The sequence below is a fragment of the Gossypium arboreum genome, chromosome 2 (genome assembly GCF_025698485.1).
Source record: "Gossypium arboreum isolate Shixiya-1 chromosome 2, ASM2569848v2, whole genome shotgun sequence".
Lineage (NCBI taxonomy): Eukaryota > Viridiplantae > Streptophyta > Magnoliopsida > Malvales > Malvaceae > Gossypium > Gossypium arboreum.
In genome coordinates this window covers 79,033,232-79,050,894 of record NC_069071.1, presented here as the reverse complement: position 1 = coordinate 79,050,894, position 17,663 = coordinate 79,033,232, and the positions used below count along the sequence as shown (strand labels likewise).

Below are 17,663 nucleotides of genomic sequence, written 5' to 3'. Positions count from 1 at the left end.
TTTTATCAGGATTTCAATAATTCAATGGACATATAACTCTTGACTTGGCATGAAAATCTTGAGATAAAATGATAATGACTTGAAATAACATTGTTTGGTGAGCTCATCTATATTACTTGATTGATATGAAGATTTGACTAACATGTTTGATTGATTGTATGTGTTTAGACAATTTAGCCAAATAGATGGAAAACATGATATGTATGCTTAAATTTATTAAACAAGATTGGTAAGTTTAGTTTCTATTATACGAACTTACTAAGCATGTAATGCTTACTCCTTTTATTTTTCCCTTGTTTTATAGTGCTCGAAAGCTCGTGAAGGTTGGAAGATCGTTGGAGCATCGTCACACTATCAACCTAGCATTTCGGGTATATTTAGTGAAATCATTTTGGTGTAATGGCATGTATAGGGAAACTTGGCCAATAGTGGCTTGAAGTGTCATTTAGTAACCTAGCCTTGGAATGGCTAGTGGTGGTTCATTTTGGGATATGATTAGTAAACTATTTTGATATATATATATCCACATGTGTTATGCTAAGTTCATGTAACCCAATATTATGAATGTTTAATTTAAGATAAGGTGAGTTGGAAACTATGTATGGATGAAATGATATGCCTTGATGAATTGATGAAATTGCTTACTTTAAATATTTGAATTGGTTGGAATTGGTTGAGTGTTTTATGTGTAGGTTTTTGGGTGAGAAATGAAGCTAGGAAATGACTTCATTTTGTCCACACGGGCGTGTGTCTTGATTGTGTGTGACACACAGCCTGGTAACACGGGCATGTGGTTAGGCCGTGTATCCTCTGCACCTAAATTTTGAGAAATAGAATGCTCAAAATTGGGCACATGAGTAGAGTTACGGGCATGTGTCTCAGCCGTGTGAAACCTGCACGTAATTAGAATTAAATTAATTAACCATACAGCCTAGCACACGGGCATGTGGTACGGCCGTGTGTGCAAGTTAGAGAGTTACACAGGGCCAACACGGCCTCTAGCACGGGCATGTCCCAAGGTTACACGGGCGTGTCCCTTGGACCACACAGGTGTGTGAGCCCTGCTCATTGAAATTTTTTTTGTAATTTCGTGAAAAATTTTTAGGTCCCGATTAAGTCCCTACTCGATTCTAATGCTCGTATTGGACTAGAGGGTCCGATTAAGGGATGTTATGAATAATCTCGATTGATGAATAGTGATTTGCATGAATGAATTGAAAAATGTTTTGGATGTTTCGGTAATGCTTTGAAACACTATTCTGCCAACGGGTACGGGTTAGGGTTGTTACATTTAGTGGTATCACAGCTACGGTTTAGCCTATTTTTGAATTTGACGTAGCAAACACGAGTTTAGCTATACATGCCATTATATAAATTGTGATAGTGTGATGACTCCTGATCATTTTTAAATGTGTTTTTCATACTATAATGTCATCCAACCGAGCTAGAGCTGAATCCGAGGAATGCTTCTATAACAGTCCGATTTAGACCCTAATTAGAATGATGGTTTTGGGACCACGAATCCAAGTCTGAAAAATATCTTTAAATTATTTTCTGTGTTTATTTTGTGCGAATTTATATCTGTGAAATTTTCGTAATTTAATTTTGTCATTTAGGTGTCCGATTTAATAAAAGGACTTAATCGCTTAAATTGAAAATTAGCTAGTTTTAATTGTAAGAACTGTTTTGGTAATGGCTTCTTAAATGGAAGCACTCATGATGCAAAAAGTCCAATTTTTTTCTATGTATTTTAGTGGACGACATTAGCTAGGTTGAATATATTTTCTTATTTAATATTTACAATATATATATATATATATATGTTATAATAATAAAATGTATATAATTATATGTATATAATATAAGTTATGAGTTGGAAATCATGTGCATGTGACATGGACGAATATGTCCTTGGCTTATAAGCTTTAGTAGTTAATTTTTAAAAGGGTAATTTAGGAAGCCAACCTTTAATTTATATAATATATGTTATAAAATAAAATAAGCCTTACTGCTCTTATAATATCACCATAGCCGATTATAAACAAAAGAAGAAGAAAAGAGAAGAAACTAGGTTTGGCCATCTCCCAAGTTCAAATTTAAGGTTCGTTTTTAGTCGGTTTTTGATAGTTTTTACGTTTCTGAGATCGTTGCTTCGAGTACTACAAAACCCATGCTTAAATTTTTAATTGTGATGAATATTTTGAGTTATGCCATTGATGAGAGATTATGATTTTTATTGTTTGATGGCGAAATATGAAAGATAGGTGTTGGGTCAATATATTTTGTATTGGAATTTTTGATGATTTTGAGTAATTAGGACTTAATTGCAAAAATAATAGTTAGAGGGACTAAGATGTGAACAAATGAATTTTATGGACTTGTATGAGCTTAATAAAGATTCGGCTTGAGCATAGTAAAGTCAAATTTTGAATATTTTGTGTTTTGCGTAAATTGGACTAAATTGTAAAAAGTGTAAAATGTCAGGGGTAAAATGGTAATTTTCCCATTTGTATTTGTTTGGATCAAATTGAGTGAAAATATATTTGAATGAGCTTAATTTGAATATGTTTAGATCAAGAACTAAAGAAATCGGGTTTAGATCGAGGAAACCGAAAGTTATCGATTAGTCCCGTTCCATTTTTCATCGATCGAGGTAAGTTCGTAAGTAAATTGACGTACTTAATTTTTAGTTAAATGCAAAGTATCTGTGCTGAATGGAAAAATATGATTTTATATAAATTATAGCCGAATGTGACAAAGTGTGATTACAAAATGTTACGAATTCGTTTCGACGGAATAAACCTATTAAGGTAACGACACTAAGTGTGCGATACGTCACAAGATTGTGGCACTAAGTGTGCAAGATGTTAATGTAACAGCACTAAGTGTGCGATACGTTACAAGGAATTGGCACTGAGTGTGCGAGTTTACAGATCCCTTAGAAGAACAGAAATATAATTCTGATGTATACTTGGCCTTTGCTAAAAATATGCATATGATATCATAGTGTGATTCATAAGTATAAATATATGTGTTTTTATAATGGTATTTGACCTTGAAAGTGAAGGATATATTTTATTTACATGTGTATGTGTTCGGCCACATACTATAAATATATGTGTGATTATTATTCATTGAGTTATGAACTTATGCATATATGAGTATAGGTACTAGTCATGATAAAGATAATTTAGTTTGGAAATTGAGCAATATATGTTAGAAGAACCATGTGAGTACTCGGCCCACGTGAGTAATCGTGAAACATATCTGGATATATGTTAAGTGCAATTATGTGGTATAAAGATTTGATACATGAGCGTGCGTAAACAAATGGCTAAAGGTTCAGCTTTAGGTATTTGATAACATGGCTTTAATAGTATATAGTACTTTGGTATAGACATATGTATATTCGGTTGCATAATTAACATGTATATGAAATATTATTTGGGTACAATAGCTTACGCATATGAGTGCGTATGGACTAAATTTCTTTATGCCAACCGATTTTGAAAAGTTGGCTAATAATGTGCTAAGGTAATTATGAGGGTATTCGGCAATGTAGATACCATTGAACAAGTCTTAATTATATGTAGGTGTGATTGTGTAAAACCGGCCACATAGCTAATATAAAGATATGAAATTATATAGTGACACATGAGCTTATGAATCTTATGGGATTGTGAATTGGGTCTATAATGATTATTCGATTTTGGAAATTATACGACAATATGATAATATGGTTATGTAGGCTTTCGGCCAAAGTGGCATTTACAAATGAATATATATATATATATATATATACTTAGAATATGAGTTTATGCGTGTTTGGCTTTACATGTGTTATGATAATATAACTCTGGTTTGGTTTAATCAAGTTGATAATATTATCTTATGTGTTTATCTGCTTATGACTTACTAAGTTAAGGTAGCTTACTGTGTATAATTGTCTCTATTTTATAGATTTTGAATTCAATCTACGAGTTCGGGGATCGTCAGAAAAGCTAATCACACTATCGACCGCTTTCGGTATTTTATAAGTTTGGAACTATGGCATGTATAAGCTAAAATATGTTATGTTTGATTTTGGATTTGTAAATCATATAGCCATGCGAAAATGGCTTGAACAAATCGTTGTGTTCGGTTTTAAGGTTTGAATATGATGTGAACATGTTTAGTTGTGGTCTTAGATGAATTAAATTAAGGTATGGGAATGAGTATAAAGTATGCGGTAAGGTTGACTTAGGGTTTAATAATTTAGTCGTGGCATGTATATAAATGTATTTATGTGTAGCTTGTTTTGTTTGATTGTTGCTATAAATTTAGATAATAAGGTAAGTTGGTCTGGGTACTTTATAAAGGTAAGATTTAAAAAGGTTGAATTAAATAAATGTTGGAAGATACTTCTGATTCGGCTTTCGTATGTATACATATAAGCTTGGGATGTATTTAGTTATTATCTTAATTGAGAACATATGATGTGATGAATTGGTTGCATAAAATGTTTGAGATATATATATATATATATATATAGATTTATCCATGTGTTTAATTATATAATGCATGAATATGTCATAATTGATGTTTGTATACTTTGTAATTCTATTTTGGAAGGCGAAATCATAGTATTAAATACTAGACAGTATAAATGGATATATATTCGGCAATGGAGTTTGAAGATGAACTGTTATGCAATATGGAGTAAACATCAAGGTAGCAGTGGTTTTATTTAGTTGATACGCAATATTGGTTTAAAATAGTTGGAATATGAATGTATGTCTAAATTCGGTTCCCAAGCAAATGCTACTAAACTTGGGTCACGATGTTAATAAAGGATTTACAACTTGTGCTGTCCGAACATTGTCTGCATTTGAGTGTTGCTTATGCAATTGTCGGCATATTAGTTAGCATAAGTAATAAGTGTGTGTATTTTGATGAATTAGGTTCATAAATTGATTAAATTAATTAAGTTCACATGCGCATAAATACTAATGACCAAGTAAAAACATATGTATGATACTTAATGATAAAAACTTATAAAGGAGTATATGAATATGCATGATTATTTTTTTTTCCGTGTGGATATTTTCAATTTGACTTAAAGTGTAAACTATGTGAGCCTTATTAACCTTGACCTGAGTCGCACATGTATATGGTTTCAAGGCTTGTATTATGACTTAATAAATTACAAAGACATGTATATGGTTTTGATGAATTTACGTTTAATAAAAAAAAAAGTGTTTCAGTAACTTGTTTAACCATTTTGGGATTAATTTTTGTTGTGCTTATTGATGCATTACATGTTGTGAGTAATACCTCGTAAAATTTTATGGTATGTGTATTCTGTGATTTTAATGAAGCCGAATGTTGCTTAGTAGTAAAGTCACTTACGTCATATATATAATTATATGTATATGAAGGGTAATTTAACTTGCGGTTAAGTGTAAATTTATTTGATATTCGTACTAGAATGGTTTTAGCCAATTTGGTCCTATGTGTATGAACCTTTGGTTTATGAGATATGAGTTTTATTAGTAATATGACTTATGATATATGTTTAATAATTAATTAGTGATATGCTTTAATTAATTGTATATTACATACGTGCTGATAAGACTCGTTCGAATGTTGTGTCATGTCTGGTAATACTTCTTAACCCTGGTTCGGCGATGGAGACGGGTTAGGGGTGTTACAGCTTCAGCTTTAGTTTAGAGAGTCGCCTCTGCGTCTGGTATTGAAAGGCCTATGTCTGAGGGCCGAAGTGAGGAGGCAAAGCAAGTCTTCTTTCAAATGATGAATGGATGGTTTACCCAGTATTTGAGAACAAACCCCGATGTAAAACGACTTCCCCCACTTGCTCCTCAACCGGTTCCTGAGGTACCACAGGGTGTTGAACTTGTTAGAATTTGTAAGCCTTGGATAGATAAAATTGACAAACATGGGGCGGAAGAATTTAGGGCTACTGCATGTGATGATCCGGAAAGGGCCGTGTTCTGGCTTGAAAACACTATCCAGGTTTTTGTTGAACTGTCCTGCACATGTGACAGCTCTAATTTGACCCTATTTGGAAAGTGGTTTCGGGACCACAAAACCGAGTCAAAAAAATAATTAAATGTTATATTCTATGCTTTTTATATGTGAAAGTGCATGTGTAAAAATTTCATACTTTGATTTTGTCATTTGTATGTGAAATTATTAAATAGGACTTATGTGAGAAATTTTGAAAATGTGATAGGTTAATTTGTAGTGGCCAAATATTTTATGGTTTAAAATAGGTGGACTTGCATGTCAAATTTCCCACTTTAATTTGTAGTGGCGGGCCATAATAATGATGATAAACAATATATGCATTTTAAATTTGCATTATAATATTTAATGGCTTTATATTATAAAATAAAGATAAATAAAATAACAAAATGATGAAAAGGACAAAACTTGTTCATCTTTGTTCTTCATAACCGAAATTAAGAGAAAAAGAGAGGAAAAAGCTCAAGCACATTAGGTCATTTACTTAGCATGATTCAAAGGTATGTTCCATGTATTTTCTTGATATTCTTGCGAAATTAGCATGGTTAAAGCATTGCTTAGTTAACCCATGATTAAATTTTGAAAATTGTTGTGTTGTGAGCATTCGGTCATGAATTGAATTGAAGGAAATGGTTGTTGTTTCATGTTCTTTTTATGAGTAATGGTAGATAGGTGAAGTTGAGCTAGACAAATGAGCATATATGTCGATTAGATGTTAAGTGGGAAAATCGGCTAACATGTTGTGTGTGCTATGTCCGAATGAGAACTTGAATAAATAATATTCGGCTAGCATGATAAGTTATGAAATATTAAGTAGATGATATAATTGATTTGTGAAGCGGCTAATAGGGATTTTAATGAAATTATGCCAAGGCCGAATGTATTATGAAGTAAATAAAAATGCTAAATGTGCATTATGTGCTTATATGTGTATTCGGCCAAGGAAGTTTGATATGAAGCTTTGATAGGTTTGAGAGATGAATGACCGGATGAGCTATAGATTATGTATGAATGAATTTTATGCATATGTGTGTATGGAATTAGTAGTTAATGGCATTCGGCATTGTTTAATTAAAATTAGAAATGAATGCTTGAAAGTTAAATAGGTCGCTCTAATGACCAAATATGCTAAAAGCTAATATATGGACAAATGATACGAATGAATTGGTTTTTGAAATGTATATGGTTGCTGTATGTATGTGTTTGATTGAGAAGTAAATTTGTTTGATTTAGCTCAAGAGCTTAGAGGACCAAAGTTGGATAGGGGAAAGGAGAAAGAAATCGAATAGCTGTTGTAATCGTTCGACAACATCCAAGGTAAGTTTTAAGTAATCAAACGTAAATAACAATTGATTATAATCTGATATATTATGTGAATTAGGTATTCTTTGTAAGGTATGGATTTAGTTGAATGTTAAAGATGAAATGATGGTGTATTGTATCATGCTTATATGGCCTAATGGCAAGTATAACATGTTGGTAAATATGCAATGTGCTTTTATAATCGAATGATAAGTTTGAAATGAATGTGAGCGAAATGTTATGCATAAGCTATCGAATGCTAAGTGTGAAAATGAGATGAAAGAAAAATGTTTGAGAAGTATAATTATATATGTTCAAATGATGCTAGTACCTAATTGATATGAGTAAGTTATATGGAACTTGTTGATTTGATTATCGTACAATACTATTCGAGCCTTTGAGCCTAGCAGGCTATAATGTCGGTGAGTTAATATCAGGCTTCGAGCCTAGCAGGCTATAATGCCGGTGAGTTAATATTAGGCTTCGAGCCTAGCAAGCTATAATGCCAGTGAGTTAATATCAGGCTTCGAGCCTAGCAGGCGTAATGCCGGTGAGCTAATATCAGGCTTTGAGCCTAGAAGGCGTAATACCGGTGAATGAGTTCAGACTTAAAGTCTAGCAGGTTTCGTGCTGGTGATGAATTCGGGTTTTAAACCTAGCAGGCTAATTTCCGGTGATTTGATATAAATCTAAGATTTTGAAACTTCGTGATAAAACGACAATTGAAATCGTATAATACCTTAAGTTGGCTAGGTATGTATCTTGTACTTATATGAGCTTGATTGGGATTGAATCCCAAGTATGTAATATGATGTATATGTGAATAAGTATTAAGACTATATGTATATGATCCTGATACATTCGGCCAAAATGTGAAGTTATGTGAAAATATTTGATTTACTTATGTTATCTGAATTCAGATTCAAGTGAAGTTAATATGCTAAATATACGTTAAATGTTTGTATATATATATTCGGCCAAATGGCAATATACCTAAGAAATGTCACTTGAGAATTTAATTGATTGATTTATAATTGAATTTAATTGTTTGCATTGCTTAAAACTTACTAAGCTTATGGAAGCTTACTCCGTTTGTTATGTTTCTCTGTTTTTAGATCGTTGACTCCAGCCACTTGCTCGGGGATCATCAGTAACTCGTCACACTATCTATCGTTTTGGTACTATTATATTTTGGAATTCGTATGGCATGTATAGAAATAGACTTAAGTGAATGATATTTTGAGATGTTGTTGTATATAAGCCATGTGAATATGGTAACTTTTGAATGTCGATTTAAGTCTGAATTTTGATCTTTGATTTTGTTTGGCTATGCATATAATTGCTAATGAACTTATGTAAATGTGAATGTACAAATGTAGTGTTTTGGATTGGTAACTCTTCATAACCCACTCTGGTGACGGATACAGGTTATAAGGGTGTTACATTTTATTGGTATCAGAGCTACGGTTTAGTCGATTCTAGGACTAACGTAGCGCGTGTGAGTCTAGCTATACATGCCATGAAGTGTTATTACGATAGTGTGATGATTTCTGACAGTTGAAATGTGTTTTTCGTATAGTAATGAATTCTGATCCTGATCGAGCGGTAGCTGATGATGTAGAGAGCGTAGCACCTGCTCCCGCACACGGACAGCCCCGTTGGACTGTCAACCAAATGCTCGTAATCAGAATGATGAAGCTAAGCAAGCCTTTTATGCTATGATGAACGATTGGTTTACCCAATATGTTCGAACTAATCTGGCTATTTCACATCCCCCACCCCCAACTAATACAACTCCTGCACCTGTGGTACCTCCTGTAGTTGACCCGTTGAGGTTGAGCAAGCCTCCAGTTGATAGAATTCGAAAGCACGGGGCTTCTGAGTTCAAGGCTACTGACAGTGATGATGCCGAGCAGGCTGAGTTTTAGCTCGATAATACCATTCGCGTGTTTGATGAATTATCGTGCACACCCGATGAGTGCTTAAAATGTGCTATATCTCTGTTACGTGATTCTGCCTACTATTGGTGGAATACCTTGATTTCAGTTATGCTGAGAGAACGGGTTACTTGGGAATTCTTTCAAACCGAGTTCCGCAAGAAATATATCAGTCAAAGATTCATCGATCAGAAACAGAAGGAATTTCTCGAGCTCAAATAGGGCTCTATGACAGTTACCGAGATTACAAGCGAAAGTTTGTCAGACTTGGTAGATATGCTCGGGAATGTGTTTCGTCTGAGGCTATCATGTGTAAACGCCTTGAGGATGGGTTGAATGAAGACATCAAACTGTTGGTGGGTATTTTGGAAATCAAAGAGTTTGTAGTGCTTGTCGAGCGAGCTTGTAAAGCCGAAGAGCTCGGTAAAGAGAAAAGAAAAGTTGTTGATAGAGTTAGAGAGTTCTGTAAAAGATCTTCGGGAAAATCCTTTCATCAGTCATCGAAGAAATTTAGAGATGACTCAGGCCGATCCAAGAATACTTCGGGTTTTTCCAAACGAGACTGTGATCGACCCCCTATGAGTATGCGAGCTACCTCTGTTGCCAGTGTCGGCAATGATCGTCAAGACAGATCTGAGTGCAAGCATTGTGGTAAATGGCATTCAGGAAGCTGTAGATTTCATGGCCGCTCTTGTTTCAAGTGTGGATCAGCTGATCACTTTATCGAGATCGTCCAAAATTAGTGAATGAATCTTGATCCGAGTGGGAGACCTAGTAACACTGCAACACGAGGTAGACCATCTAGACATGAGGGTAATGCTAGTGGAAATCAAAGAGGGACCAAAGATACTGCTATATGTTCTGAGGCTCGTGCTCCTGCCAGAGCCTATGCTATACAAGCGCGCGAGGATACTTCTTCGGCAGATGTTATTACCGGTACTTATACTCTTTTTGATACTGATGTGATTGCTTTGATCGACCCCGGTTCTACTCATTCATATGTATGTGAAACTTTGGCATCCAGTAAGACTCTACCTGTTGAGTCTACTGAGTTTGTGATTCGGGTGTCGAATCCTTTGGGCCGTTATGTGCTAGTTGACAAAGTATGTAAGAAATGTCCCCTGATGATCCAAGATTCTTGCTTTCTGGCTGATTTAATGTTATTACCGTTTGATGAGTTTGATATAATTCTTGGTATGGATTGGTTAACTGTGCATGATGCAGTAGTGAATTGCAAGCGAAAGACAATTGATTTGAGATGTTCAAATAATGAGATAATTCGAGTTGAGTCTACCTATTTGAATGGATTACCGGCTGTGATATCCTTGATGTTGGCTCAGAAATATGTGAAAAAGGGGTGTGAAACATATCTTGAGTACGTACTGGATAGTAAAGAATCAGAAAAGAAACTTGAGACTGTGCTTGTAGTTTGTGAATATCTGGATGTGTTCCCCGAGGAATTACCTAGATTACCCCTTGTTCTGGAGGTAGAGTTTGGTATTGAACTTGTACCAAAGACTACACCGATTTTGATAGCTCCGTATCGTATGGCACCAAACTAACTAAAAGAATTGAAATCTCAGTTGTAAGAGTTGACAGATAGAGGTTTTGCTCGACCGAGTTTTTCTCCCTAGGGTGCGCCAGTATTGTTTGTGAAAAAGAAAGACGGAACTATGAGAATGTGTATTGATTATCGTCAACTTAATAAAGTAACGATAAAGAATAAATATCTGTTGCCGCGAATCGATGATTTGTTTGATCAACTGAAAGGAGCCTCATTATTTTCGAAGACAGACTTGAGATCGAGTTATTATCAGTTGTGAGTTAGAGACTCTGATGTGCCTAAAACTGCTTTCAGAACGAGGTACGGACACTACGAGTTCTTAGTGATGCCGTTTGGGCTTACTAATGCCCTTGTAGTTTTTATAGATCTAATGAATCGGATTTTCAGACAGTATTTGGATCGGTTTGTAGTCGTGTTTATAAATGACATTTTGATCTATTCACGCGATGAAACTGAACATGCTGAGCACTTGATGTTAGTATTGTAGATTTTGCGAGACAAGCAATTATATGCGAAGTTCAATAAATGTGATTTTTGGTTTAGAGAAGTTAGCTTTTTGGGGCATGTTGTATCCGCATTGGGTATCCGAGTTGATCCGAGTACAATTTCAGCTATACTCGATTGGAAGCCTCTGAGAAATGTTTCAGAAGTTCGAAGTTTTTTTGGGACTTGCCAGGTACTACAGACAGTTTGTGAAAGGTTTCTCGATGATAGCAACAATGATGACAAAGTTGCTTCAGAAAGACATCAAATTTGAGTGGTCAAAAAAGTGCCAGAAAAGTTTTGATCAATTGAAATCTCTTTTGACTGAAGCTCTAGTGTTAGTTCAGCCAGAAATCGGTAAAGAATTTGTGATCTACAGTGATGCGTCTCTGAATGGTTTGGGCTATGTGTTGATGTAAGAGGGTAGAGTTGTAACGTACGCTTCGAGACAATTGAAGCCACATGAGAAAAACTATCTGGCTCATGATCTCGAGTTAGCTGCTATTATTTTCGCTTTGAAAATTTGGCGCCACTACTTGTTCGAGGAAAAATACCATGTGTATTCTGATCACAAAAGCCTCAAATACTTGATGACTCAAAGAGATTTGAATTTGAGACAAAGACGTTGGCTAGAATTATTGAATGATTATGATATTGTCATTGATTACCATCCGGGAAAGGCTAACGTGGTTGCTGATGCTTTAAGCTGCAAATCACTGTTTGTTTTGCGAGCAATGAATGTGCACCTGTCTGTGTCCACTAATGATGTGTTAGTAGTGGAGTTAAAAGCAAAACCGTTATTAATGCAACAAATCCGTGAAGCTCAAAAAGGTGATGATGATTTAATTGTAAAACGAGCACTATGTGTTTCGAAAGAGAATTCAGAGTTTTTGATTGATAGCAATGATTGTTTGAGGTTTAGAAATCGATTATATGTTCCGAGAAATTCAGAGCTTATTCCGATGATTTTGAATGAGGCTCATAGCAGCCGAATGTTAGTTCACCCGGGTAGTACGAAAATGTACAATGATCTGAAATGTCAGTATTGGTGGCATGGTATGAAACGAGACATTTTTGACTTTGTTTTGAAGTGTTTGATATGTCAACAAGTGAAAGAGGAACATCAAGTGCCTTCGGGATTACTTCAGTCGATCATGATACCTGAGTGGAAGTGGGATCGAGTCACGGTGGATTTTGTATCTGGGTTGCAATTGTCTCCAAGCAAGAAAGATGCGATCTAGGTTGTTGTTGATAGATTGACAAAGTCGGCTCATTTTATTCCCGTACGTACGGATTATTCACTTGATAAGTTAGTCGAACTGTATGTTTCTCAGATTGTAAGGTTACACAGGGTACCTACTTCTATTGTGTCGGATAGAGATCCGAGATTCACATCGCGGTTTTGGAAGAAATTGCAAGAAGCATTGGGTACTAAGTTACATTTTAGCACCGCTTTTCATCCCCAGACCAATGGTCAGTCCGAGCGAATTATTCAGATACTTGAGGATATGTTGAGATGTTGCATCCTTGAGTTTAGTGCCTCGTGGGAACGATTTGAATTCGCATATAACAATAGTTTTCAATCGAGCATCAAAATGGCACCTTACGAGGCTTTGTACAGTCATAAATGTCGTACACCTTTGTTTTGGACCGAACTCAGTGAGAATAAGATTTACGGAGTTGATTTGATTAAAGAGGCCGAACAGAAAGTAAAAGTGATTCGTGAAAGTCTGAAAGTAGCACCAGATCGTCAGAAATCGTATACGGACTTCAAACGGAAAGATATAGAGTATCAAGTCGGAGACAAAGTGTTTCTTAAAGTTTCATCGTGGAAAAAGGTATTCAGATTTGGCCGTAAAGGCAAATTGAGCCCGAGATTTATCAGACCATACGGAATTATAGAACGGATTGGGCCGGTTGCTTATAGACTACTTTTGCCACCTGAACTTGGAAAGATTCACGACGTTTTTCATGTTTCGATGCTCCGTCGGTACAGATCCGATCCTTCTCATGTGATTAGTCCATTAGAGATAGAAATTCGGTCTGATTTGAGTTATGAAGAGGAACCGGTTCGTATTTTGGCTCATGAGGTGAAAGTATTGCGGAATAAAACAATTTCGTTAGTGAAAGTGTTGTGGGTCAAACACGGGGTTGAAGAAGCTACTTGGGAGCTTAAAGACTCCATGAAAGAACGATACCCTAATTTATTCGCTGGTAAGATTTTTGGGGACAAAAATTCCTAAGGGGAGGAGAGTTGTGATAGCCCTAATTTGACCCTAGTCGGAAAGTGGTTTTGGGACCACAAAACCGAGTCACAAAAATAATTAAATGTTATATGCTATGCTTTTTATATGTGAAAGTGCATGTGAAAATTTCATGCTTTGATTTTGTCATTTGTATGTGAAATTATTAAATAGGACTTATGTGAGAAATTTTGAAAATGTGATAGGTTAATTTGTAGTGGCCAAATATTTTATGGTTTAAAATAGGTGGACTTTCATGTCAAATTTCTCACTTTAATTTGCAGTGGCCGGCCATAATGATGATGATAAACAATATATGCATTTTAAATTAGCATTATAATATTTAATGGCTTTATATTATAAAATAAAGATAAATAAAATAACAAAATGATGAAAAGGACAAAGCTTGTTCATCTTTGTTCTTCATAGCCGAAATTAAGAGAAAAAGAGAGGAAAAAGCTCAAGCACATTCAATCATTTACTTAGCATGATTCAAAGGTATGTTCCATGTATTTTCTTGATATTCTTGCGAAATTAGCATGGTCAAAGCATTGCTTAGTTAACCCATGATTAAATTTTGAAAATTGTTATGTTGTGAGCATTCGGACATGAATTGAATTGAAGGAAATGGTTGTTGTTTCATGTTCTTTTTATGAGTAATGGTAGATAGGTGAAGTTGAGCTAGAAAAATGACCATATATGTGCATTAGATGTTAAGTGGGAAAATCGGCTAACATGTTGTGTGTGCTATGGCCGAATGAGAACTTGAGTAAAAACACAGGATTGATCATGATTGTTGCGTAGTGATATATAAATTGACGGTAGTTAGACCATGGCAATGTGCTAAGTGAAATAAGTGATTCGCATGTATGACCATATATAGGATACGGCATTGTGCTAAGTGAAATAAGACCATGGCATCTAAGTGAAATAAGTCCATGACAATGTGCTAAGTGAAATAAGTCCATTGCATTATGCTAAGTGAGAAATTTCCCGACTGAACCTTAGGAATAAAATAGCTTTGGACACAAGTGCGGTACTATGTGAAGGCCACTTTGTGAATATAATAGCTTTGGACACAAGTGTGGTACTATGTGAAGGCCACTTTGTGAATAAAATAGCTTTGGACACAAGTGTGGTACTATATGAAGGCCACTTTGTGAATAAAATAGCTTTGGCTACAAGGGTGGTACTATGTGAAGGCCATCGTGTATCCGTTATTATTCTGATGTGTTCAACGGGAAATGACTAAGTGTAAACGAATATGACTATGTGATGATTAAATGTGAAAGAATTATGAACCAATAATATTATTTGATGTTGAATTGAAATAATGTGTTTTCGTTGAGGTTTAAGTGTATCAATTGACATAGCCAAGATAAAAAAAATGGAAGTATAATTGATTTAAGCGATACAGGTACGTATGGAATCTATGTGAATGTTGAATGAAAGTTAATACAAAGAAAACGTGAGAGAGTAAAATTAACAATAAAACAGTTTTGGACAGCAGTAGTTGTGTGATTTTGAAAAATCATCAAAAATGGTGGAAATCAAATTAGAGGTTGAATAAGATATGAAACTAAAACTTATTGAGTCTATTTTCACATAAAAGAAACGATGTAAGTAAAAGAATTTCATATTATGAGGTATTTGAATTTTTGTGAGATAGGTTCAAAATGATTTTGAAATCCCTTATTCTAATTTGGGAAAATCATTAAAAATTGTACAAAAAAAACTTATGGTTTATAATTTATATGCTTAAAATCCTTAATGAGTCTATTTTCAAAAGAAACAAACAGAAACATCATCCGAATCCCGTATGAGGAGATAATTAATTTTTAGTGAAGAGGGGTTGGAACTGTCAAACAGCAAAATAAGGGAGACTTTAAAGAATAAACTGTACTTATTGGCTAGACCAAAAATTCTAAATTTTATGATAAGAAGATATGTGAGTGTAGTTTCAGGAAAATTAGCGGATCTTAATTTGGAGTTCTGTAGCTCATGATATAAATAATTTAGTGACTATGACTTGAGTAGACAACTTGAGATGAACAAGAGTAAATAGTGGAACTATGTGCAATTATGATTGTATTATCTTGAGAACATATGGTGAGAATTGGTAAAAACATGTTAATAAATTTCTTATTATTTACAAATGGTGAGAATTGGTAAAAACATGAGCCACACGGCCATGTCCTAATATCACACGGGAGTGTGCCCCTATTTTTCATGAAAATTTTCAAAGTTTTCTAAAGTCCTCGGTTTGGTCCCAAACTGTTTCCAAAGCATGATTTGGGCTTCGTAGGCCCATATTAAGGACTCTAAGATGAAATGTGAAAATTTTTAAATTTGAACGCAAATTCATGACCCGATTTTATACGATTGCATGTATTTATGTCTGGAAATGCCTCATACCCTATTTCGGTGTCGGACACAGGTAAGGGGTATTACATTTAGTGGTATCGGAACTATGATTTAGTTAGCTCTCGGACTAACCTAGCATGTGTAAGAGTCTAGCTATACATGCCATATATGAACTGTGATAGTGTGATATCTCCCGACTCTGATGAAATTGTTTTGTTGAGACAGAGGTGCCTTCAAACCAAGCTATTTTTGAAAATTCTGGAAATGACATTGGGATATTTGAAAATGTATTTGTGATAAATTGAAACTTGAATGGGTATGAATAATAGTTCATGACGTGTATGTAATGAGGTACAAAAATGAAACATCTAGAAGTTGAAAATTATGAGTAAGATGTTATTATTTTGGTTGAATGTAGTATTTTGATTTATTGTGATGATTTTATGAAATGGGTAAAATGTTATAAATGTTATGAAAAGGCTTTAACCTGGACTGGTAGTATTGTTATATCTTATGTGACTCTAGAGTGTGTATTATGAATATGTGCCAAAAAGGGGCATTTTTTAAAATGAAATGATATATTGTTAATATAAATACCTTGAGCATACTATTTGAATATTCCTTGAAATTAAAATAGTGTAAAGGGGAATTATTCTTGAAATTTGGGAAAGTAACATAAAATGCAAATTTGTATTATGATAAGCATTCATGTTTGTTTGACCTTCATATGATGTTATGTGTTTGACTTGTATGATTAAGTGAATGCAGTAAGTAAACTTACTCAATATTTGTGGAATGCATGTATAAGCGCACTTATTTGAATAAGATAATCAGAAAGTTAGTGTAGCATAAATATGTGTGTTAAATTGCCTGAAGTGAGTTGTATAATTGTGATGATGATGATGAATGTTAAGCCATACGTGTATGTATGAGAGTCAAGTGAGAGGTTTTACGACCGCACCCCCTTACTAATGTGATATCTTATAATGAAATTTCATAAGATTTGTGCTGCATGAGTTCACCAGTGAAAAGAGTTTAGTAGCGGATTTGCTAATAATGTGGATAGAGTTGAAAATAGTTGAGTAAGTAAATAAAATTTCGGAAAGGATGCCAGGTTATTCTAAAGACTATTTGGACTTTGCAAAGTCACGGTTAGAGCAAAAGTTAATCTCGATTAATCGACTTAAACAAGTATGATGACTAAAGTATGTGTTTGCTGGAATTTCTTCCGGATTGATTTTCGTTAGTGAATTGAATAATATGGGATTTGTAACACCCCAAGCCCGGCCTAGACGTTATGGCCGAATCTGCCATGTCACATCGAAGTGCTTTTCGGAAATAGGACTTGTCGTTAAGTATCCGAATTTAAGTTAAAACCCTTTTGGTTTTCATTGCCTGAGAAAATTTGGCAAATTAAGTTGTTACTAATTGAAATCAATTTGTCAAAATGATTTCCATATTTATCAACGTTGATTCCTTAAACTGAATAAAAACGTAGAAGTTTTTAAAATCTTGAAGTTTAAAATGCGTGTTTTCCTTTAAAATAGTTATTATTTTGAAAACTCATCTTTTCCTAGTCTAGTAGTTTAAGGTAAGAAATCAAAGCCCAAAAAAAAATTTAAAACCACAAATGGCCTTATTACATAATCAAAAACCCAATATGAAATTTAAATAAATAAAGTCAAACGTAGAACATTCGCAATCGTGTGGCCACCTCCGAGTCCCTAGCGGCTCCAAACCGTCTAA

General features: G+C 34.5%; 1 long non-coding RNA gene across 2 annotated transcripts; it reads left to right on the top strand.

Moving 5' to 3' along the window:
• The first annotated feature begins 2,002 nt into the window (after positions 1-2,002).
• On the top strand, positions 2,003-7,344 carry LOC128283883 (uncharacterized). Of its 2 annotated transcripts, XR_008274255.1 has the most exons (4): positions 2,003-2,101; positions 2,573-2,653; positions 3,961-4,026; positions 7,258-7,344. It is a non-coding gene; the product is annotated as an uncharacterized LOC128283883 (long non-coding RNA). The 2 variants fall into 2 exon arrangements; XR_008274256.1 differs by lacking the exon at positions 7,258-7,344 and having other exon boundaries at positions 3,961-4,197.
• The last annotated feature ends 10,319 nt before the right edge of the window (positions 7,345-17,663 follow it).